Raw genomic sequence first — 25,633 nt, 5'->3', positions numbered from 1 at the left:
AAATATCATTAGCTATGTGTTAGCAATTGTACCTTAAAGTCAAAGAAGCATTAGAAGAAAGACAAGGGAAGAGAAAATATTTTTACCTGGGAGAATGTACAATCCCTAATATGAAATTTTGAGTAAAATATTGAGCTTCCAAAGACACCAGGGTTAAATTATCTTCACATTGTGTAAACAATTTCATAAATCTATACTTCCTCGAGGATTTGCACTATGCAGAGGCTCCTGAGAAAATCTCTTTATCAAATCTCTGAGACCTTGAAGCTCGGAATAAAATACGTATTATTATGTTGAAAACAAAAAATGCTGTTTGGATTCCTTTTTGTGGTTTAATGATCACCTCTGGGCAAAACCTTAATTAAAAATCATGATCTTCATCTGACTGACTCTCAGAGCAAAAGAAATGCTGAGACTTATAAATGCTCTGAGCCCCTCCACAGGGATGGAGGAGATGGGGTGAGTTCAGTTCTGCTGCCCGCTGCAGCAGAAGAGCTCTTCCTCTTTGGAGAGCCATGGTGGAGGGGGAACCACAAAGACAGTTCTGGTGCCTGTAGGCAAAGAATAGTGAGCACTGAATCCTTTTTGTTTTTACTTCTTTCACAACCCATAGCCATTGGAAAGTAATAGATTTTTCTGCTTCCTGCAGTTCTGGCCCTGTATAGAGATGACTAACAGATCTGTGGGGGAGGAAATTAGAAATTAAAGGTAGTGCTGAGATCAGTGGGTTTGCAGTGTTTCTAAGCTTTGTGCCTTTTAGGGAATTTCTTATGCAGGAGACCCAGGTTCTATGCCTGACTTAATGGCTTCCTTGTTGTGTATGCTTGAGAAGCCAAAGGTTCTCTCTGAATCTCTGTTTCCACAACTCTGCTGTGGACATGTGATTATGATCTGCCCCTACATAGTGTCCAATCTGGATTGGTAGCTAGCACAGGGTAAATGAAGTGTGGTGAGTAAATATTAACAAATACAAACTTTAGCAGGTGAAGGAATAAAAACTGTTAGCGACAAATTGAGGGGAGAAAAGGTAAGAAATGACTGCTCTTCTTATATTCTCTTGCACTCTTACATTCTCCCAGTATTACTATGCTGATGACTTCCATGCACTTATTTTTCTCCATATGAGCAGAGACAGATCCATTTATTATTTATTTCTGTAAAAAAGTTAAGCCTCAGCAGTCTCTGGGATTCTTGGCTCCAGAATGGGCATGGGATTGCATGGAGAATCTGAGTTCTGCCTCAAATATGACTCTATTCACCTATCTTTCAGATCCCACTGGAGAGAATGGATACTGGAAATGGCTTATTGGTCACTGAGCTTATCCTTATGGGTTAAACTAAACATCTAGAGATCCAGGTGCCCCTGTTCTTCCCCTTCTTGGGAATTTACATCATCACTGTTGCAGGAAACCTGGGCTTGGTCACTCTAATTAGACTGACTTCTCACCTCCACACTCCTATGTACTACTTCCTCTTTCAGTTCAGTTCAGTTCAGTCGCTCAGTCTTGTCCAACTCTTTGTGACCCCATGAATTGCAGCATGCCAGGCCTCCCTGTCCATCACCAATTCCTGGAGTTTACCCAAACTCATGTCCATTGAGTCGGTAATGCCATCCAGCCATCTCATCCTCTGTCGTCCCCTTCTCCTTCTGCCCTCTATCCCTCCCAACATCAGGGTCTTTTCCAATGAGTCAACTCTTCGCATGAGGTGGCCAAGGTACTGGAGTTTCAGCTTCAGCATCAGTCCTTCCAATGAACACCCAGGACTGATCTCCTTAAGGATGGACTGGTTGGATCTCCTTGCAGTCCAAGGGACTCTCAAGAGTCTTCTCCAACACCACAGTTCAAAAGCATCAATTCTTTAATTTATCCTATATTGATCTCTGTTACTCTTCTGTCATCACCCCCAAACTGTTGGTAAACTTTATGTTGAAGAGGAACATCATCTCCTATGCAGAATGCATGACTCAGCTGTTTTTCTACTGCTTCATTGTCAAACCAGAGTGCTATGTACTGACAGTGATGGTCTAGGATTTCTATGTGGCCATCTGCAAGCCCCTGCTGAACAAGGTCACCATGTCCACTCAGGTCTGATCTCTGCTGGCTGTGATTTTATACTTGGGGGCCTTTATTGCTGCCTGGACCCACACTAGTTGCATGTTAAGGTTGACCTTGTGAGATGCCAACACCCTCAACCTCCACATGTGTGACATCCTCCTTCTCCTGGAGCTCTCCTGCACCAGCACTCACATCAATGAACTGGTGTTTCTCATCATTTCAGCTTTGATGTTGCTGTGCCTGGTCTCACCATCATTGTCTCATATGCTTTTATCATTTCCAGTATCCTCTGCATCAGTTCCATGGAAGGAAGGTCCAAAGACTTCAGTACTTGTAGCTCACATATTCCTGTTTTCTTTGGGCCAGGGGCATTCATGCATCTTCATCCTTCTTCTGTTTTGTCCATGAACCAGAAGAAAGTATCCACCATATTCTATACCATTGTGGTATCCATGCTTAATCCTCTGATCTACAGCTTCAGATACAAGGAGGTTAAAGTTGCCCTGAAAAAAACCTTGAATAGAAAAATATCTTTCTGAGCTGGTGCAGTATTAATTATTATAATATAATACAGCTTTCTTTCAAAATTATTTTTGTTTCTGTATAGAGTTCTTTCACACAGGAAGAAGTGAGGTGTAATAGAAAGAGGTGTAATAGAAAGACTTTGACATAGAAGGTTTGAGCTGAACCCTGCAAAATACGGGCATCCTGTTACTTTATAGGATTATTGGGAAGAAGTTGATGCAACTTAACATTTGTAGCAAAGAATAGGCGGTCTTACAGTTGTGAAATGTATTCCTTCCTCCTTTCTCTTCTTACTATATCTCTATCTTCCCTTCCAGTGTTTTCCTCTTAGAAATCAGAAAGAATATTCACACCTTTTGAATGTAAGTTGACTAGTTCATAGCAAATAAGAATGTTCTGATTATGGAAAATTTCTACACAGAAAACACAGATTAAACTCACATTTGAACTTTAAACCTGTTTAACTGCCTAGTATCTCTGTTAGAATGCTCAACAGGCATCTGAACTTAATTTGTAAGAATCAACTTAATCACAGAAACATCACTAAGCCTACCAAGCTCTCTTCTCTTCTTTTGGTCTCTGTCACTGTGAATGGCACCATCTACTTAATTGCTCAAATCCCAAATTGGTATCTTCCTTGAGCCCTGTCTCTTTACTTGTCCTCCACACCCAACTTATCAAGTGCTAATAAATCTTGTTCTCCTCATGAACATTTCTCATTTCTATCCAGACACCATCCTTTCAATTGGCTTCTCCCTTTCTGGTCTTTCCCCTTAAAATCCATTCTCCACAATGCAATCTGAAAGCTCCTTCCTTACTTCCAATAATATCACATTTACCTTGGTTTACTGTGTTCATTGGAATTTCTTTCAAGGTAAAACCAAATTTCCATAGTAGAACAAACAAGGATCTTTTGGTCTGAACCCTGTTCACCTCTCCAGTCTGATCTACTGTCACTACAATTCCTTCCTCCCTGCTTCTTCCCAGTACTCTGCTAAAGTTATACTGAACTTTCCCAAATTAAATAAACCCTTGTTCCTTTGGATACATTTCTACAATCTATTCTCTTAGCCTGGAACACCTTCATGTACAGAGAAAGAGACCTTTGTCCTATGCAGCCCATTTATCCTTCAGGTATTAGGTTATCCAGAACTCCAGGAGGTCTTTCCCGAAAGATGGGTAGATGACCTTCAGGTATATGATTACCCTGTTGTGGCAAATATTCCACTGTACTGAATTTTCTTTCCTTCCTAAATATTCAATCTCACTCTATGTATTTAAAGATAAGAAAATTTTTAGATATTTATTTGCAGGAAAAATTTCAGTTCAATACAAAGGAATATGTAAAGTAAGACATGTTTATTTATTCAACTTGAACTTTCAAAACTGGGAAGAGAATCACATGATAACTTATAGAGAACATAAAGGGTTTCTCTTGTTTTCTTTTTCCTACCTTTCTGTGAAAACTCATTTTGCTCCCTGGTTATATTCTATGTACTTTCCTTTTTCTAGCATACTCTTATTATCTTTATAACCCACTTTGTTTTCTATTGATATTTTAGGTATCAGTTGAATGGAAACCTGTGTAATCCACCTTGTAAAGTTTAGGTACTCTTTTTTTTTTTTTTTTAAATTTCCCGGAGTGTAGCAGTCAGGCCTGACATGGAGTAATGAGAGCAATTTTCACATGCTTTTCTAATCATCTGATTATCTGTCTTGCCTGTGAGGGAAAGCACCTTGGGTGTCTTCTCATTTATATCTCTAGGGCTTAACATATTTGGTAAGGCTCAGTAATTTATGTCTGGAATAAGTGAGTCCTTCAATTTGATTTTAAATTTTGAGTCATAAAGAAGAGATATTTGGGGAGAAGGTGAGTCATCCTAAGAATTATTACCACTTCCTCCTGGAATGAGTTTTGTAACAATTAACTTCCACGGTGCTTTTCTTATTGCACAGTGATGGAAAACAAAGATTGATTTATTTTTATGTAGATTGTTGTGTGTGTTTAAGAGTCAGGAAATGAAGTTATGAGTTGGACAGACTCCTAGAAGCCCATTAGGGTGAGTAAGCTCACAGTTTCTGGTTTAAATTTTTACTACCTGTGTTTAAAATTTAGTTCTGTTATTTGCTAAATATGTGACTCTGAAAGACTTACTTAACATTTCAGAATATCTATTTCCTCATTTCCAAAATTAGAAAAATAATAATATCAACTTAAAAGGATTTTTGTGAAGGTTGTTATTTATTTGTTTGGGATTCAAGCTACAGTAAATGAAGTATAGTCCTGGATTTGACCCTACATAGTAGTATCATTTCACATCTAGAGTCTCAATTTAATAATCTGAAAAATAAGAGCCTTGACTGGACAATAACATGTTCTATTAAAAAAATCTTGCAATCACTGTGTCTCAATTTCTTGACTCATATGCCAATAGGACTGAACTGGATTAATCATTCTTATTTGGGTGTGTGTTGGAGTCACTCAGAATAATAATTAATATTATTATCTTCTTTTCCATTTCAAGACCCACTGTATTGGAATGGATCTGTCATCAGGGCTCAAGATTATGCACTTTTAAAACTCTTTTCAAATGATTATGCTACTGTTTGGTTAACTAGTAATTTAGAGCTTTCCACTTCTAATGTTCTGTGATTCTAAAATTATCTCTGGACAAGGAGGTATGTGGGCACATATAAACTTTAATAATAAGCAGTTTCATGGTATCAAGAAAGTTAACTAGGTATTTCAAGAAGGAAAGAGTAGTCAGTAGTATTCAGGACTGCAGAGAGTTTAGATAACCTTTGCACTGGCTGTATTCTGGTCACCTCTTCTGAACATCTTCTGCTTCTGTTAGGTCCATACCATTTCTGTCCTTTATTGTGCTCATTGTTGCATGAAAAATTCCCTTGGTATCTCTAATTTTCTTGAAGAGATCTCTAGTCTTTCCCATTCTATTGTTTTCCTCTATTTCTTTGCCCTGGTCACTGAGGAAGGCTTTCTTATCTCTCCTTGCTATTCTTTGGAATGCAGCATTCAAATGGGTATATCTTTCCTTTTCTCCTTTGCTTTTCACTTCCCTTCTTTTCACAGTTATTTGGAAGGCCTCCTCAGGCAACCATTTTGCCTTTTCACATTTCTTTTCCTTGGGGATGGTCTTGATTACTGTCTCCTGTACAATGTCAGGAATCTCTGTCCGTATTTCCTCAGGCACTCTCTCTATCAGATCTAATCCCTTAAATCTATTTCTCACTTCCACTGTATAGTCATAAGGGATTTGATTTAGGTCATACCTGAATGGTCTAGTGGTTTTCCCTCTTTACTTCAGTTTAAGTCTGAATTTGGTAATAAGCAGTTCATGATCTGAGCCACAGTCAGCTCCCAGTATTGTTTTTGATGACTGTATAGAACTTCTCTGTCTTTGACTGCAAAGAATATAATCAATCTGATTTCGGTATTGACCACCTGGTGATGTCCATGTGTAGAGTCTTCTCTTGAGTTGTTGGAAGAGGGTGTTTGCTATGACCAGTGTGTTCTCTTGGCAAAACTCTATTAGCCTTTGCCCTGCTTCATTCTGTACTCCAAGGCCAAATTTGCCTGTTACTTCAGGTGTTTCTTGACTTCGTACTTTTGCATTCCAGTCCCCTATAAGGAAAAGGACATCTTTTTTGGATGTTAGTTCTAGAAAGTCTTGTAGGTCTTCATAGAACCATTCAATTTCAGCTTCTTCAGCATTACTGGTCAGGACATAGACTTGGATTACCGTGATATTGAATGGTTTGCCTTGGAAATGAACAGAGATCATTCTGTCGTTTTTGAGATTACATCCTGTTATGCCCGATGTCCGAATCCCCAAGCGGGAAGAGAGAAGGCTTCCAAGACAATGCAACTCGCAAAAAAGGGAAGTTTATTGCTGACTCGAGTCAGGGCTTACTGCCGCAACCAACGCAGTGGTGCACGGTCAGAAAGCCCTGAGCAGAGGCGGTTACCCAAATTTATAAGGTATGCATAAGCAGTTAGTAGCTGGCTTAAGCGGATTGGTTACATGTTTGCAAAGCAATTTTATTGGTACAAACTTTCGAGGGCTTTTGTTCAAACTTAGGCGTTTGCAGGTTTTTCAGCTTTCCCCTGATAGGTTCCCTTTTTATTGCTAGGCACATGTTGATTGGCTGGCTCCAGGTGGCCTGATAATCATGTTACCCTGGAAAACCAGGCCTACTCCTAATCTAGGCTGCCTGTCATGGCACAGCCTCACACATCCAAGTACTGCATTTCAGACTCTTTTGTTGACTATGATGGCTACTCCATTTCTTCTAAGGGATCCTTGCCCACAGTAGTAGATATAATGATCATCATCAAATTCACCCATTCCAGTCCATTTTAGTTCACTGATTCCTAAAATGTCGATATTCACTCTTGCCATCTCTTGTTTGACCACTTCCAATTTACCTTGATTCATGGACCTAACATTCCAGGTTCCTATGCAGTATTCCTCTTTGCAGCATCAGACTTTATTTCCATCACCAGTCACATCCACAACTGGGTGTTGTTTTTGCTTTGGTTCCATCTCTTCATTCTTTCTGGAGTTATTTCTCCACTGATTTCCAGTATCATTTTGAGCACCTACCAACCTGTGGAGTTACATATCCTATCCTTTTGCCTTTTCATACTGTTCTTGGGGTTCTCATGGCCAGAATACTGAAGTGGTTTGCCATTCCCTTCTCCAGTGGACCACATTTTGTCAGAACTCTCCACCATAACCTGTCTATCTTGGGTGGCCCTACATGACATGGCTCATAGTTTCATTTAATTAGATAAGACTGTTTTCCATGTGATCAGACTGATTAGTTTTCTGTGGTTGTGGTTTTCAGTCTGTCTGCCCTCTGATGGAGAGGGATAGGAGGCTTATGGAAGCTTCCCGATGGGAGAGGCTGACTGAGGGGGAAACTGGGTCTTGTTCTGATGGGTGGGGTCATGCTCAGTAAGTCTTTAATCCAATTTTCTGTTGAAGGCTGGGGCTGTTGAAGAATACACAAAAGAACTACACAAACAAGATCTTCAGGACCCATATAATCATGATGGTCTGATCACTCACCTAGAGCCAGACATCCTGGAAGGCAAAGCCATATGGGCCTTAGGAAGAATCACTAGGAACAAAGCAAGTGGAGGTGATGGAATTCCAGTTGAGCCATTTCAAATCCTAAAACATGATGCTGTGAAAGTGCTGTACTCAATATGCCAGCAAATTTGGAAACTCAGCAGTGACCACAGGACTGGAAAAGGTCAGTTTTCATTTCAATCCCAAATAAAGGCAATGCCAAATAATGCCCAAACTACTGCACAATTGCACTCATCTCACATGCTAGCAAAGTAATGCTCAAAATTCTCCAAGCCAGTCTTCAACAGTATGAAACTGTGAACTTCCAGATATACAGGCTGGATTTAGAAAAGGTAGAGGAACCAGAGATCAAACTGCCAATGTCCATTGGATTATTGAAAAAACAAGAGAGTTCCAGAAATATATCTACTTCTGCTTTATAGGTCAGGATGCATTTAACAGGAGGCTTCTTGTGTGCTATTTTGGATCTGTCAGGAATCCTTTGGCCCTTATTAATTTCTGATTATTCAGGAATTAAGAAGAGAGGCATGCTATTCCCGGGGCTGAGGAATCCAGGCATTTCCTTTGTTAGTTTCTCATTATGGTGATAAGTACCCTCTTCTCTCTTTCATAGGGATCCCCTTGTGTTTTGTAAGTCTGGAATTTTAATTTTTATCTTTGCTGAGAATAACTACCTTGTAAGACAGTAAATATGCCCACGCCATGTTGATTAAGACACCTTTGCTCCATCAGAGCTTGGGTCCCTGTGTCTTTCTTTCTTTCTTTCTTTCTCTCTCTCTCTCTATTTCTGGATGATTCCCTGGAGCACGGAAGCTGGCTGCATAACCCAGGGAATATTAGCCTCTTTCCTTCTTTCACTCTTTCATCTTTGACTCCGGACCACCAGGTTCCGGTCCAATAAAGGACCAACAAGTGGTGCCCAGAAACAGGGACTTGGCATACGTGGATTTGGACGGAGTGAACCCAGAGGGCCTATTGAGGCCGGTAAGTACTAAGACATGGGTCAATCAGCTGGAAAGCCCCCTCACCTTTCTACTTTACTTTATCACTTATTTAAAGTTAAGGGATTTTCGATTTCATGCCAGCAAACAGAGACTTGCCTTCAGACAGTGGTTGAATGTAACCCTTGCTTCCCTGATGAAAGTAGTTTTGATTTAAAAATTTGGCATCAGGTCAAAAAAAAAGTTGAATGAGCCATCAGACAGGGAAAAAATATTCCAATAGATTTCTGGCCCCTATGGGCTCTCACTGAAGCTGTGATTCTGCCATTTCAAAGTAATTCTAGCTCTCCTGACATTTGGCAACAGGCAGAACACTTATTACATGAATATGTATTAGACGATAAAGCCTTACAAAAGGTTCAATTAGAACAACATAAGATACAGTGGAAGTGAGAAATCGATTTAAGGGACTAGATCTGATAGACAGAGAGCCTGATGAACAATGGGCGGAGGTTTGTGACGTTGTACAGGAGATGGGAATCAAGACCATCCCCATGGAAAAGAAATGCAAAAAGGCAAAATGATTGTCTGAGAAAGCCTTACAAATGGCTGTGAAAAGAAGGGAAGTGAAAAGCAAAGGAGAAAAGGAAAGATATTCCCATTTGAATGCAGGGTTCCAAAGAATAGCCAGAAGAGATAAGAAAGCCTTCCTCAGCCATCAATGCAGAAATAGAGGAAAACAACAGAATGGGAAAGGCTAGAGATCTCTTCAAGAAAATTAGAGATATCAAGGGAATATTTCAGGCAAAGATGGGTTCGATAAAGGACAGAAATGGTATGGACCTAACAGAAGCAGAAGATATTAACAAGAGGTGGCAAGAATACACAGAAGAACTGTACAAGAAAGATCTTCATGAGCCAGATAATCACAGTGGTGTGATCACTCACCTAGAGCCAGACATCCTGGAATATGAAGTCAAGTGGGCCTTAGAAAGCATCACTACGAACAAAGCTAGTAGATGTGATGAAATCCCAGTTGAGCTATTTCAAATCCTGAAAGACGATGCTATGAAAGTGCTTCACTCAATATGTCAGCAAATTTGGAAAACTCAGCAGTGGCCACAGGACTGGAAAAGGTCAGTTTTCATTCCAATCCCTAAGAAAGGCAATCCCAAAGAATGCTCAAACTACTGCACAGTTGCACTCATCTCACACACTAGTAAAGTAATGCTCAAAATTCTCCAAGCCAGGCTTCAGCAATACGTGAACCAAGAACTTCCAGATGTTCAAGCTGGTTTTCGAAAAGGCAGAAGAACCAGAGATCAAATTGCCAATATCTGCTGGATCATCGAAAAAGCAAGAGAGTTCCAGAAAAACATCTGTTTCTGCTTTCTTGACTATGCCAAAGCCTTCAAAAGTGTGGATCACAATAAACTGTGGAAAATTCTGAAAGAGATGGGAATACCAGACCACCTGACCTGCCTCTTGAGAAACCTGTATCCAGGTCAGGAAGCAACACTTAGAACTGGACAAGGAACAACAGACTGGTTCCAAATAGGAAGAGGAGTCTGTTAAGGCTATATATTGTCACCCTGCTTATTTAACTTATATGCAGAGTACATCATGAGAAACGCTGTTCTGGAAGAAGCACAAACTGGAATCAAGATTGCTGGGAGAAATATCAATAACCTCAGATAGGCAGATGACACCACCCTTATGGCAGATAGTGAAGAGGAACTGAAAAGCCTCTTGATGAAAGTGAAAAAGGAGAGTAAAAAAGTTGGCTTAAAGCTCAACATTCAGAAAACTAAGCTCATGGCATCAGGTCCCATCACCTCATGGGAAATAGATGGGGAGACAGTGGAAACAGTGTCAGACTTTATTTTTTGGGGGCTCCAAAATCACTGCAGATGGTGACTGCATCCGTGAAATTAAAAGATGCTTACTCCTTGGAAGGAAAGTTATGACCAACCTAGATAGTATATTAAAAAGCAGAGACACTACTTTGCCAACAAAGGTCCGTCTGGTCAAGGCTATGGTTTTTCCAGTGGTCATGTGTGGATGTGAGAGTTGGACTATGAAGAAAGCTGAGTGCCGAAGAATTGATGCTTTTGAACTGTGGTGTTGTAGAGGACTCTTGAGAGTCCTTTGGACTGCAAGGAGATCCAACCAGTCCATCCTAAAGGAGATCAGTCCTGGGTGTTCATTGGAAGGACTGATGCTGAAGCAGAAACTCCAATACTTTGGCTACCTCATGCGAAGAGTTGACTCATTGGAAAAGACCCTGATGCTGGGAGGGATTGGGGGCAGGAGGAGAAGGGGATGACAGAGGATGAGATGGCTGCATGGCATCAACAATTCGATGGGCATGAGTTTGAGTAAACTCCGGGAGTTGGTGATGGACATGGAGGCCTGGCGTGCTGCGATTCATGGGGTCGCAAAGAGTCAGACACGACTGAATGACTGAACTAACTGAACTGAAGATATTTCAGAATTTTCCTACTAACCCTGCCTAGTTGCTCCCAGTGGTCCTCCCCGGCCAGCGGGCACAAATCCCAAAGCCTCTAGATTGGAAAAAAAAAAAAAAAAGAAAGAAAAAAGCTAAAAGACAACTAAAAAAAAAAAGTTACTTGCTTATGAAAATGCAAATCAAATATGTCAAAAGTCTATAGCTCCAATTCGTGAGAAAGGGACTATTTTTGATTATTTGAAGACTTGTCGCCATGTAAGATCAGAAGCTCAAAAGATGTAAATGCTAACTGAGACAATGGTTGCTGCTTTAAGAAAAGAAAATGAAGGATGCTTTACATGTGGAGATAAAACCCGTTCAAAAAGGGACTGTCCTAAGAAAGCTAATAAAAACCCTCCAAAAATCTGTCCTCGCTGCCATAGAGAAATGCATTGGGCCAAAGAGTGTAAATCTAAATTTGATATTGAAGGGAAACCTATTCCAGGAAACTCCACTAGGAGATCCTCCAGGTCCCCTTCAACAAAAACCAGGGGCAAATTCCACCTTTCCCCTCAAACCCTTGACATCCGGCAGTGCTGCCGTGGATATACCAACCCTAAATGGCTTTCTTCTTTACCCTCAAGCAGTGTCCTCTAGAATACCTGCTGGACTTTTTGGGCCCCTACCCCCACAAATCTTCAGTCTTTTACTTGGCCGATCTAGTTTGACTTAACAGGCAGGAAGGCCGGGGGTCTCCACATGGAGACAATAGGCTGCAAGTGTCAGACATTTTTATCCCTCTTAAGTGGCAGGAGGAAGCAAACTAGAGATATTTCTTTTTTTTTTTTTTTCTTTTCTTTCTCTATACAAATTTAAAAGGAGGTTTCTCTTAAAATACTGTGTTGCCATAATGACACCTGGTTTCACTTGACGTTAACTATCCTCAAACCCTGAGTTAACCAATGCATTTTTCTTATGGAAATGTTTGTCTTAAGCTATGTTAATGTGCTATACATTTACCCCAGAATCTGTCTTCAAGTCGGTTCTGCCTAATGGCTCAGAACCTACTTGACAAACCATATGTTTTACTCATGCAAATGTTCTCTTACGCTATGTTAATGAAACTGTATTTGCATGGAAATCTGCTTTTCTTCAAGATTCATGTCAATCATTTTGTGGCCTGGGACAGCTCACCTGGTGCCAAGGTTATCTCAAAATGCATGTTGTGGGTGAGGGGCCTGGTGCTATTCTCTTCAGTTTTGAGACATTTCCTTTCTTCAATTAGCAGACTGCTAGAAGTTATATGACATCTGGCTAAAGACTAACAGGGGGACACTTTCTGCCGCCTTCTGATGCCTAAGTCAGAAGCTTTCTCTATCTCCTTTATACTTTAATAAAACTTTATTACAAATAAATCTCAATTTGAGAACACATTACAAACTTCTACCAATTTCCAATTAGCTTTTCTAAAATATTTTGGAGAAATATCATTTCATTATCCCTCTAGTAAGCTGTGGAATTTCTTCAAAAACACTGACTTTATTATTTCTCACATTTCTTTTATATACATGGGACTAAAAACACCAAAGCTTCATTATGGTCTCTTAAAAAATATAAAGTCTTTTATGCTAAATTTCATTCTGATCAACAAAATGAATTATATGCTCTTATTCAAGTTATTTGCCTACATCCTTACCCCATTAATATAGTCTCTGACTCTATATATTCAGTTTTTATATTAAAAAATATAGAAACCTCCACCATAAACTCCTAGTTCTATTAAAACAGACAATGGCCCTGCCTATATTTCTAGACACTTTAAACAATTTTTACAATCTTTTTCTAATAAACATATTGCAGGTATTCCTTATAATCCATAGACACAACACATAGTAGAACGGACACATCACACACTAAAGTTACAAAAAAAAAAAAAAAAATTAAAGAAGGGGGAATACACAGGTACACTACTGTCTTCCTTATCTAAAGCAGAATTTACTAGATTCCAACATAAAATATTTTCTAAACCTATAATTATTGTTAATACAGCTTTATTTGTTTTAAATTTTTTAAACCTATCACAGGGAAATATTTTAACAAGAGCAGAAAGACATTTTGAGGAATTGAAGGACATTTCTCTTACTCGGCCCATTTGGTATCAAGATGGGTTCAATAAACAATGGAAATCTGGAAAATTAATCTTACAGGGAAAGGGATATGCTTGTATTTCCCCAGATGGATCTAGCAAACTCACATGGCTTTCTCTCTGGAAAATTCGACCCAAGGGGGCCCCCGGCAATCAAAATGGAGATGAAACAACAAGAACCCCAAGAGGAAGAAATTCCAATAAGGGCCATGGGGGCTCTAAAGATCTCCAAAAAGCACTGCCCTCGGCGACATCAACCCTACAACCTCCCCACTTGGGGACAAATAAAAACCCTCACTAATCAAGTTAAAAATCTGATTTCTCAACAGGGAATGCCTCAGAGTCCTGAAAACCTTCTTATTGCTATGCTCTGTTGGCCTGTGCGATCCTCTCTTGAGCCAGATTAACTAACTACTTACCCAACCCCCCTTTATTACAGATCATAAAATAGAGAAAAGACCAATTGTATCAACCAATGACTTCACCCATATGCCCCTTCCCTGAACCCTCATACCCTGGGTAAGAGGGAAAACTAATTAGGGTTCCTTTAGGCCTTCCACTGTGCCTGGGCCCAGGAAAATTATGCATAAACGTCGGCCGACAAACTTGGGCTTCTTCCTACCTCCAAAAGAAGACTTTTGGACATTGCTGCCCTTTCTGTCTGTGTACCATGTTTGCTACTGAAACTATAGGGAAAGAATTAGGGAAAGAACAAAAAACATTGTGTAAAAGGTTACTAACACTACGTTGAAACATTACCATGACAAAGGACTTCTTGGCTGTCTTGAAGGTGGAATGGCATTTCCCCCCACTCCTCCTTGAATCGTCCTCCATAAACAAACTGGGCCTAAACAATGGGACATCGGGAAACTTGCTGCCAGCACTGAAGAACTTGAAACTTGGACTAAACATTTCACAGAGACCAGTCGTGGTCATAGTAACTATTTCTTTCCCTATAATCAGTCATATTTTATACAGGCCTGTGTCCCACTTCCTTTTGTTATGGCCATAGGAAATGTACAATTTAATAAGTCTTTACATTCTGTAACTTGTATTAATTGCCAATTTTGTGTTACTCTTGTTCAATTCAACCATAGTACCTACAACTGGGAACAAATCAAATTTCATTTACATGATAATGCCTCTCTGGATGTACAATTACTGCAAAAGAAAATCTTTGAAACTTTTTCTAAACGTCTGCCCTCTTCCACTAATTTGGAAACTTTAGCTTAACAAATTATCCAGGCTAAGCCCACGAGGATGGTTTCAAAGTATTACCCACAGCATCGGGTCTGGAACTGTAACTTTGGTGATTGTCTTGGAAATTATATTTGTTGTTTATCATCACCTTTCTATAACATTGGTTAATACTAACCAAACTCATTTGGTCAGGACTTTTTTTTTTTGTTTGTTTGTTTGTTTTTACAAATATAATAAAATAGGGGGAATTGTCAGGATGCATTTAACAGGAGGCTTCCTGTGTGCTATTTTGTATCTGTCAGGAAATCTTTGGCTCTTATTAATTCCTGAATATTCAGGAATAAAGAGGAGAGGCATGCCTTTCCTGGGGCTGAGGAATCCAGGCACTTACTTTGTTAGTTTCTCATTATGGTGATAAGTACGCTTTTCTCTCTTTCATAGGGATCACCTAGTGTTTTGTAAGTCTGGAATTTTAATCTTTATCTTTGCTGAGAATAACTACCTTGTAAGACAGTATATATGCCCACGCCATGTTGATTAAAACATCTTTGCTCCATCAGAGCTTGGGTCCCCGTCTCTCTCTCTCTCTCTGGCTGATTCTCTGGAGCGCGGAAGCCGGCTGCGTAACCCAGGGAATATTAGCCTCTTTCCTTCTTTCACTCTCTCATCTTCGACTCTGGACCACCAGGTTCCGGTCCAATAAAGGACCAACAATTTATTGACTATGCCAAAGCCTTTGACTGTGTGGATCACAACGAACTCTGGAAAATTCTTAAAAGAGATGGGGATATCAGACTACCTTACCTGCCTCCTGGGAAATCTGTATGCAGGTCAAGAAGGAACAGTTAGAACTGTACATGGTACAACAGACTGGTTCCTAATTGGGAAAGGAGTATGTCAGGCTGTATATTTTCACACTGCTTATTTAACATATATGCAGAGTACATCATGAGTACATCCAGTACATGGACTGGATGAAGCACAAGCTGCAATCAAGATTGCTGGGAGAAATATCAATAATCTCAGATATGCAGATGACACCACACTTATGGCAGTAAGGGAAGAAAAACTAAAGAGCCTCTTGATGAAAGTGAAAGAGGAGAGTGAAAAAGTTGGCTTAAAGCTCAACATTCAGAAAACTAAGATCATGGCATCTGGTCCCATCACTTCATGGCAAATAGATGGGGAAACAGTGACAGACTTTATTTTCTTGGGCTCCAAAATCACTGCAGATGGTGATTGCAGCCATGAAAATAAAAGACTCTTGCTCCTTGGAAGGAAAGTTATGACCAACCTAGATAGCCTATTAAGAAGCAGAGACATTACTTTGCCAACAAAGGTCCATCTAGTCAAGGCTATGGTTTTTCCAGTGGTCATGTATGGATGTGAGAGTTGGACTATAAGGAAAGCTGAGTGCAGAAGAATTGATGCTTTTAAACTGTGGTGTTGGCAAGGACTCTTGAGAGTCCTTTAGACTGCAAGGAGATCCAACCAGTCCATCCTAAAGGAAATCAATCCTGAATATTCATTGAACGGACTGATGCTGAAGCTGAAACTCTAATACTTTGGCCATCTGATGCGAAGAACTGACTCATTTGAAAAGACCCTGATCTTGGGAAAGATTGAAAGTGGGAGAAGAAGGGGACGACAGAGGATGAGATAGTTGGATGGCATGACTGACTCAATGCACATGAGTTTCAGTAAACTCTGGTAGTTAGTGATGGACAGGGAGGCCTGGCTTGCTGCAGTCCATGGGGTTGCAAAGAGTCAGACACAACTGAGTGATTGAACTGAACTGCACTGGGGATCTATAAACTCTGGAAGTTAACATGAAAATGATAGAAGCAGAAGTCTGATTGCAGTTCATTAAGGAGTAGAGGACAGGGAGGGAGTAGAAAATATTCATAGATTACTCATGGAAGTATTCTAATCTCAGGGTGAGTGCAGAAGAAGTAACTATAAGAAAATCTTTTTTTTTTCCAAAAAGTTAACAATGAAAACTTCTGTAAATATAAAAATGGAGAATAAAAGATACCAACTTTCACCTTTTTCTGTATGCTGAATTAGATACTCTGTTGGGCCCCATTTCTACAAAATAGCTAGGTCTTGTATAAGATATCATATACACTGAATTGTGTGATAATATATTTGGAAAATTGCCAAGGGGAACAAGAGCCCACATTCCTTGTATGGCGAGACTGAACTTCCATGATGCCAATATTGTCAACCACCATCTGTGTGATATTCTTCATGTGCTTCAGCTTTCCTGTACCACTACTTGAAGCAATGAGCTTGCAGTCTGTCTTCTAGTAGGATGAACATTTTGTGTTCACCAGCACTACTTTCACCTATACTTTTATCATCAGTCAGCTCCACAGAGAGCAGAGCTAAAGCTTTGATTCAGTACCTCAGGTTCCTGTATAATGATTATTTCACTTTTCTTCTGGACAACAGCATTCATGTACCTCTCAGCTTCTAATGCAGAGTCTATGGGCCAGGGAAATATTTCTTCAGTCGTTCATACAAATTTTGGACTCATCTTGCACCCCATAGAAATGTGTTTTCTTGGGCAGCAATTTGTGTGAAGAGTTTTTAGGACTGGATTGCTCTGCTGATTTTGTTTGGGTTTCTTCATGGCTGGATCTTAACCTTAATCAAATGGAAGTGGACTACATTTTCTACTTTAATTCAGTGTCTCTGCCTTCCTTCCATCCTTCTTTCCTTCCTTTTTTTTGCATTCTTTTCTTTCTTCCTTCTCTCTTTCTCTCTCTTTCTGAGGTTTCTCAGCATTTCCTCTCCCCTCATCTCTTAGCTTTTACAATTGTAATTATGTAATTGTAACATTAAGGAAAACAGAGAAGTTAATATTATTCAGTCTTTGCAATGTGGGATGATATCTATCTCTGGGGAAAATATTGAAAATTATGTAATAAATTAATAGAATAATATCACAAAATATCTATCTACACACTAAAGCTGTATGTGTAATAAGCTGAGGACTTAGTGCCAGTATGTCTTTGGTGTCAGTGATAGAATTCATATGAAACAGACACAGTTTCAAATTTGTTAACAAAAGAAAAAGCAGTGAATAAGAGCTTTTGTGATTTACTACTTTCACTATTTCCTGGTTTTATTAACACCTGCAAAGTTTTTGCCAACTTTTATTAGTCTTTAGAAATTATTAAATGAAAAAATATAAAATGGTAGTCAGTGTAGATGTGTGTTGAAAATAAGTACTATGGTGAATGCTGTCTTTCACAGTTCGGTTTCTATCAACTTTTCTAGCAACAATTGGGTTTTCATCATTTTAAGTGTTCTTTGTTAATCCTTTTATACTACTTGACGCAGTTAATCTTGAAAAATAATTATTTCTCTGCTACCTTTAATAGATTATGAAATCCTATAAAACTCAGACATTTTCTTTTTTAAATCTTTATATTCCTGGTGTTTGACACAGTTGTTGTTTGGAAATCATTCAGTATTCTATATTCTTTATATTGTAATATAAAATAAATTATGATACTTTTTGCTTCTAAAGCATAAAAGTTGGTGTTTCAACCATTCAGTATGAAGAAGATATTGCTTATATAAAATTTTAAGAGATATTTAAAATGCTTAAAAATTCTGCAGTGTCTATCTTTGCATCTAATCTTAGTGATTTTTTTTAATTTAAAAATTTCAGAAAGTCAATATAAATGATGCATATATATTTTATTTTTGTAGTTTTAGAGCACGAGTTCATTAAAAATCATTATAAAAGTGGTTGCAGTTTCATATCTTCAGGCGTAAATAAGATATATGAAAGTATTTGTTAACTTCTGACAACAAACAATTCCACTTTGATTTGACAATGAGTTAGGTGAATATTTGTCTTAGACGCTGTTTTGAAATAAGAGGTCAATTTTCAAATATTAAAACATGGAAAGCATATTGCTTTTCTCATTCCCAAGAGAAATTGTGCAGTGAAATAGAAAGCAAGGAATTTTATTGAGGATAAATGAAAAGCAGAAAGAAATTAAAAGAGCTTTAGAACAGTTAGAGATGTTTTGTTAACATTGGTAGCAATTTCTAAGAATATTTCTCAAGGACAAACATAGCTGGTTGCTTTAGAAATATGCTGCTGATGCATTTCACTGGGTAAAAGAAGATGATTTTGAAAACCTATCTCAGAAGTCCCAATGCTTCTAAATTTATCATCCAGGATAGTTACACTTTATTTATTTTTACAAAATCTGTCTTATATCTGTTCAAAATCAGATCAACTAATATACCATGTAGAGATATGTAGGTTACATTAAATGATCAGAATAAGGTAATATGGAAAAATTAAAAATAGCCACTATGTATGTATATTTCAAAGTAAATACCATAATAACACCGCCTTTGGTAATTTAACCTCTATCAAAGCTATAGCATTTTCTCTTGGTATACTGCCTCCTTCTAGTCCCTCCCCCCCAAAACCCACTTTTCCCCCTAATATTCCAAATATCTCTTAACTGTGTATATTTGCTTAATGTCCTCCCCTTCTTTGAATTCAATTGTTCCTTCATCTTAGGTAATAATACTGGGTGCCTAAAAAATATGCAAAACTTCTCTGGGTGGAAATTTCTCATATGTCAGTCTGTAGGGGATTTTCTCAGGGGAAATTAAATGCTTAAACAGAAAAGGGAATGATTCAGTATGAGTGGGAAGTAGCACAAACAACAAACAGACACATTAGAACTTCAACAATTTTTATTAGTAGAATATTAATCTGTAAAATATATTGTGGGACTACTTGGACTCCAAGAATAGAGGATAAGGGGATACTTATTCTCTGCCCTCGGAGGTTCCTTCCATATGGAGTAAGAGCATTAGTGAAATCACCTCGTCTTTTGCCAGCCATTACCTGATTGGAAAGAACATTTACCTTCTTCTCCTTTTTCCTTCATTGTTCAGTCACTCAGTCATGTCTGACTGTCTGCAATCCCATGGATTGCAGCACGCCAGACTTCCCTGTCTTTCACCATATCCTGGAGTTTGCTTAAACTCATGTCCATTGAGTCAGTTATAACTACCCAACCATCTCGTCCTCTGTCATCCCCTCTTCCTCCTGCCTTTGATTTTTCTCAGCATCAGGGTCTTTTCTAATGAGTTGGCTCTTCGCAACAGGTGGCCTAAGTATTGGAGTTTCAGCTTCAACATCAGTCCTTCTAATGAATATTCAGGATTGATTTCCTTTAAGATTGACTGGTTTTGATCTCTATGCAATCCAAGGGACTGTCAAGAGTCTTCTCCAACACCACAGTTCAAAAGTATCAATTCTTTGGCATTCATGTGCTCTGTTGTCATCCTCTATCCCAAAGATCAGGCCCTCCCACTGCAGGGAGAAGTAAGCATGGTGACCAGAATAGCAACTATATAATTGTGTATTAGGAAGTGTTACAAACTTAAAATATCAGATACAATTTAAAAAATACTGAGAATATGAATAATTTTACATAAATTTGAAAGTTTAGATGCAACCAATAACTTTGTGTAAAAAAAAACTTATCAGAAACTTGTTTCAAAAAATCATCTGTGCATATGTCCCCTCTTATGGTTAATTCATTTTAATGAATGGCAGAAATGAAACCAATATTGTAAAGTAATAATTTCAATTAAAAATAGCTTAAAATAGTCTGAATAAAAAATCAAAACAGTATTTTAAAATCTTAAAATTTTGTCTTCACAAAAATATTGTGATGGTTTTACATATAAATTCTAACATAACTTCAAACATAGCTATCTCTAATTTATGTGAACATTTTTGTGGAGAAGAACTAGAGGGATATCTCCCTCAAATTGTTAACAATAACACTAAGATCTCACCAAAAGATGATAGTATAAGAAAGAGCTATTAATAAGGCAACCTAACCTGTTTGGAGGGCTTCCCTGGTGGCTCAGCTGGTAAAGAATCCACCTGCAATGTGGGAGACCTGGGTTCAATCCCTGGGTTGGGAAGATCCCCTGGAGAAGAGAATGGCTACTTACTCCAGTATTCCAGCCTGAAGAATTCCATGGACTGTAATAGAGTCCATGTGTCACAAGAGTTGAACATGGCTGAGCAACTTTCACTTTCAACCTGTTTAGAAGCCTCAGTAATTTACTTTTGCTGTAATGCTACAGAAATACTTAAATTATCTAACATTATTTCATAGCTTAGGAAGCTGAGATTTGACCTGGTGACCCAAAGTAATTAAAATATTGAAATCATATGCTACACAAAAGAATTAAATTTATTCCAGAAACAACTGTACTTGAAACCTTATGTCCCCTTATTAATCTTATGACAGAAAACAGATGGACTATCAGAAAAAAATTCAAAAGCTTTCCCAGACAGCACATCTCTTTGGGGCTATCTGAGAACAACTAGAGTAGATTCAGACAAAAAAATTTTGCTAAGAGGAATAATATTTGATGAAACAGTTTGTAAATTCTATGGTATTATAGAAGACAATGTTTGCATTATTATTGTGTTTTACTAACAGAGACCAGTCCCTTGGGTGATGAAATCTTTTTGAGACCTAATTTCTATTTTTTGTTTCTTTCTTTTTTTTAAAATTGATTGCCTAATGCACATAGGGCCAAATCTTGAGAGATTTGTAGACCTTTGGGAATTAGTTATTGTGTATTTCTAAGCCCCATCACAATATTTGAAAACAATATCAAGATCCAATATCTTAAGGTGAGTGGATATCAACTTCTTTGCAGAGAAAAAGTTCAAAGTGATGTCTGAATTGGTTCTATTTAAACAGCCTAATTAATCATTTTTTCTTCATTTTTCTTCATGATATTAGGTTAATAATATGAAATAGTTATTCAGTACTTAATATGTACCATTTTTTTAATTAACCTCTGTTAACTAAAAAAATCTAAGGTACAGGTTTTACAGATGAAGACATTGAGATACAAGTGATATAATTGTCCCAAATCACACAAGTCTTAAGTGGTAAAATCAATGCATAATTCTACGTAGACTGAGGCTAGAGTGGCATTAAAGCTCTAATCACTATGTTACTCTATCCTTTAGTTTTTGAGATTATACTCATTTAAGTTTTCAATGACTGAAAAAAAAAGACGTACATTTCAAGACAAACCAGCTGTTCTGAAAAATTGCCTGGAGAAAGGTAATCCTGTGCTTTAAATGTACTTACTTGCTTTTTGTCAGTCTGTAAACTAGATGACAATTTTCTTGATTTAATTACCCAATGTCTGCAATTCAGTTTTAGTATTTCCTATCAGATGCTCCAATAAGCCAAATAATTTTCACAGAGCCCAATATTCTAAATCCCTCTTGTCCTGATATCTGTTACATTGGCTTAACTGAACACTAAATGATCTTTCTTATGTAGATGGAAATTACTAGCAAAATGGTGCCCTATTCAAGGCAGAACTGGCAAATGCAGCTCTAAATTATCAAACTTAAGTTGCTGGGTTGTTAACCATCATTGTTAAACTTCAACAATGAAATGTTCAAGTTTAACAATGAAATGCAAAGGTCACAATGCTCAGCTGTATTGTTATTGTTGTTCAGTCGCTAAGTTGTATTGAACTCTTTGTGACCCCATGGACTACAGAACCTCGGGGATAGGCAGCATTTAATGACCTCATCCTTTTGTTGCTCCCAGTGCTTTTCTGACCAGTTTACTGCAATCTATTCCTAAAACAGCAACAGCAGAGTTGACACAGTGGCTAACACAGCTCCTTCTTAAATCTGAATCCTGACTTTCTATTATTCATAGCCTTGAATGTACATCAAACTCTTGAAGATTCTCCCAAAGCCACTGTAGAAATGCCTGGAATCTCCTGACTGCTTTGATTTTTAAATTATAATTTAAAAAAATTTTTGCTTTTCATGGTTAAAGAGAGTGCCCTTCTTGATGAGACCCTGGAACAAACACTGCTTTTCTTGGTGAATACACTCCTATACTTTCATTACGTGGGTAAGGGTGCCTGTCACTTTGGGGAACAATGGCATATACAGGTAAAGTAAACTCAGAACATGTTTTGTAACTGTAAGAAATAAATGGTAACACAGTGGTATAAAGTTTTCAAATCTCAGTACAAGTCTTTGTCTTCATAGCTACTCTTTTTCTAGTTGAGGAAACAAAGATTGAGAGAGGGTGACTTGCGTTAGTCACACAGACTCTATGCAAAGTGCTCTTAGCCCATTCTTCACACTCCGTGTGTCATTATGCAATCACAGCATGTAAGATTTGAAATTAACAAACATTTTATTCTGATATAAATCATGCAGATGCTTTATAACATTTGCTTTGGATAAAGAAACAAACAGGAGTATCTCCTTTCCACAATATTTGAATTCTATGAAGAATTAAGCTTCATTCTCTACCCAAAAGATTAAACTTTATGAATTGTACTTTTTTTGACAAAAATACCCACTTCATCAGATCCTAAAGGGACAGGCATCTACTTTCCCGGTAGTATTTGAGACTCAGGTATCAAGACAATTTTATTCTTCTCTCTCAAATAAAGTTACATCATAGAAAGAATAAGAACAGGATTTCTCCCATAACTATAACTCTGTATTCTAGATCCTGCAACAAATTAGTCTAGGAAAATGTTATTAGTGTTATCTTTCAGAGAAGAAAATAACAAAGCAAAATAGTTCTACTTTAGAAAAGTAGGCCTTTGCAAGAAGAGTTTTCTTAGATTTGTGTATCTCTGTTAAAGAAACAAAACTTTACAATAAAAAAAAATTAATTAGGCGTACAGACACATACACACAGACATACACATATGCAAATGCTACTGTCCATGGGATTCTCCAGGCCAGAATACTGGAGTGGGTAGCCTTTCCCTTCTCCAGGGGATCTTCCCAACCCAAGGATGGGACCCACGTCTCCTGCATCGCAGGTGGATAATTTGCCAGTTGAGCCACAGGGAAGCACACTTATACTGTATGCATATTTAAATTTTAATTCTGAATCTTTTATGGGTAACTTGGTGAAGGATATAAGGAGCAGTATTTTTACATCCTTGAGTAGTTGATGATGCTACTTCCATTTATGGTCTCCAAGGATAGGAGCTGGCACTTTCCTGCCTTCACTATTGGTTGTATTATAAAAGTTTAAAAACAGTAGCATCCTAGACCACTAGCTATGGGGGAGAAAAATTGGGAGGGAAACAAAGCACTGTCTTTTTTCTTTCCCCACAGAGAAGCATATTACCTACATATATAGTAGTTATTCACTTTCATTTCATTTGGCATAATAATATTTCACTTCCAGTAAAAATCTCACATACATAAATATCTTACTATTCTTGCTTCATTTACTGAATTACTTTGATAGGAATATTAAATATTGCATATCATGTTTCCCTGACATTTTTAGCTAAAGGTATTAAAAATTAACTTTCTTTTGGTGATTCAGGGCAATTATTTTTATGCACATGAACTATTTTGTGCATGTATCTGCATTTTGATACATTCAAATTTTTTCGAGTCCTATATACCTATGCAGTTTGAGGACTTTTTCCTTTTTTTTTTTTTAAGCACTCTTCTGGAGGCCTGCTTTTTTGCTGTTAAACTGCTCTTCTTGCTATCCTGAGCCTTCTTTCTCGTGTCTACTCTCCCCTCCTTTAAAAGTCTGCCTTCAATGTGGTCTCATCCACATTTGTTAGAAGTATTTCTTAAGGAAAATAATAACAGGGAACTAAGAGAATCCTAAGTGGATTGACAAATGCATAAATTTTATTAAATGAAAATGTGACATTTATATTGGTGTCTTCAAGGTGTTTGGGGCTTCCCTAATTGCTCAATTGGTAAAGAATCCGGCTGCAATGCAGGAGACCCTGTTTGATTCCTGGGTAAGGAAGATATGCTGGAGAAGGGATAGACTACCCACTCCAGTATTCTTGGGCTTCCCTTATGGCTCAGCTGGTAAAGAACCCACTGGAGACCTGGGTTCGATCTTTGGGCTTGGGAAGATCCCCTGGAGAATGGAAAGGCTACCCACTCCAGGATTCTGGCCTGGAGAATTCCATGGACTATACACTCCATGGGGTCACAGAGTTGGACATGACTGAACGACTTTCACTTTTCAAGGTATTTTTACTTACATTCAGTTTCTTGGTAAGTTGTAAGTTACTAGAAAAATATCTCCAAATAAGTGAAGAGTTCGTGCATATATATTACTTTTCTTATTCTACCGGACTCCATCAAAGCATAAGCCAATAATGGGCTTTGTTGACTTGACAGACCAGCAACTTTAGTCTCAACATCAGCACAAATATCTGGAAAGGGAGAACAATCTTTTGTGCTTCTGATCTCTGGACAACCCTTCTTTCTGGTAATGATTTTAGTATTATTTGGGATTAAAAAAAGAATTTTACTCAGTTTATGTGTGAGCCTATTAAAAAACTGTAGTACTCAATCCAAAGTGAATCTCAACCCAAATTGTCCTACCTCTCTCCCTTTCAAGGAGTTTTGATTTGGTTTGAATAACAAAAACCTCCACCTTCAGTCTTAATTCTGTTTGGACAAATTCAGAGCATCTACCTGGAGATGTTTGAATTTCATGGTCTTTGCTAATCTGGTTACTTTGAGTTTTATCCTGGCAATTCTGACTCTCTTTTCTTAAGTTTTATCTAATTTTCTCAATTCAGAAACATTTTTTTTCTCTCTCTCATATGTTCTTTATTTTTCTGTTCCATTGTTGTTTATTGCTGCTGCTGCTGCTAAGTCACTTCAGTCGTGTCCAACTGTGTGCGACCCCATAGACAGCAGCCCATCAGGCTCCGCCATCCCTGGGATTCTCCAGGGAAGAGTACTGGAGTGGGTTGCCATTTCCTTCTCCTATTGTTGTTTATTACAGGATATTAAATATAATACCCTGTGCTATACAGCATGGCCTTGTTGTTTATCCATTTTATATAATAGTGTATGTCTGCTAATCCCAAACCCCTAATTTATCCTCCCCTACCTCCATTCCCCTTTGCTAACCACAGGTTTGTCTTCTATGTCTGTGAGTGTGTTTATGTCTCACAAATAAGTTCATTTGTGTCATACTTTAGATTCCACATATAAGCGATTTCAAAAGATATTTATTCTCATGTGTTCCCAAAGATAATGACCCTGTGTAATTAAGCCTTTTAATCAACACATATATTGAGCACCGTCAGCATGTTGTGGAAGGTAGAGAGAGAAAATAAAT

At 38.1% G+C, this 25,633-nt stretch overlaps 1 pseudogene; it reads left to right on the top strand.

Moving 5' to 3' along the window:
- Nucleotides 1-1,285: 1,285 nt before the first annotated feature.
- Nucleotides 1,286-2,596, top strand: LOC136169247 (olfactory receptor 8B8-like; annotated as a pseudogene).
- Nucleotides 2,597-25,633: the final 23,037 nt, after the last annotated feature.

The sequence above is a fragment of the Muntiacus reevesi genome, chromosome 5, assembly GCF_963930625.1.
Source record: "Muntiacus reevesi chromosome 5, mMunRee1.1, whole genome shotgun sequence".
Taxonomy (NCBI): Eukaryota; Metazoa; Chordata; class Mammalia; order Artiodactyla; family Cervidae; genus Muntiacus; species Muntiacus reevesi.
This window is presented reverse-complemented; position numbering and strand designations above follow the sequence as displayed.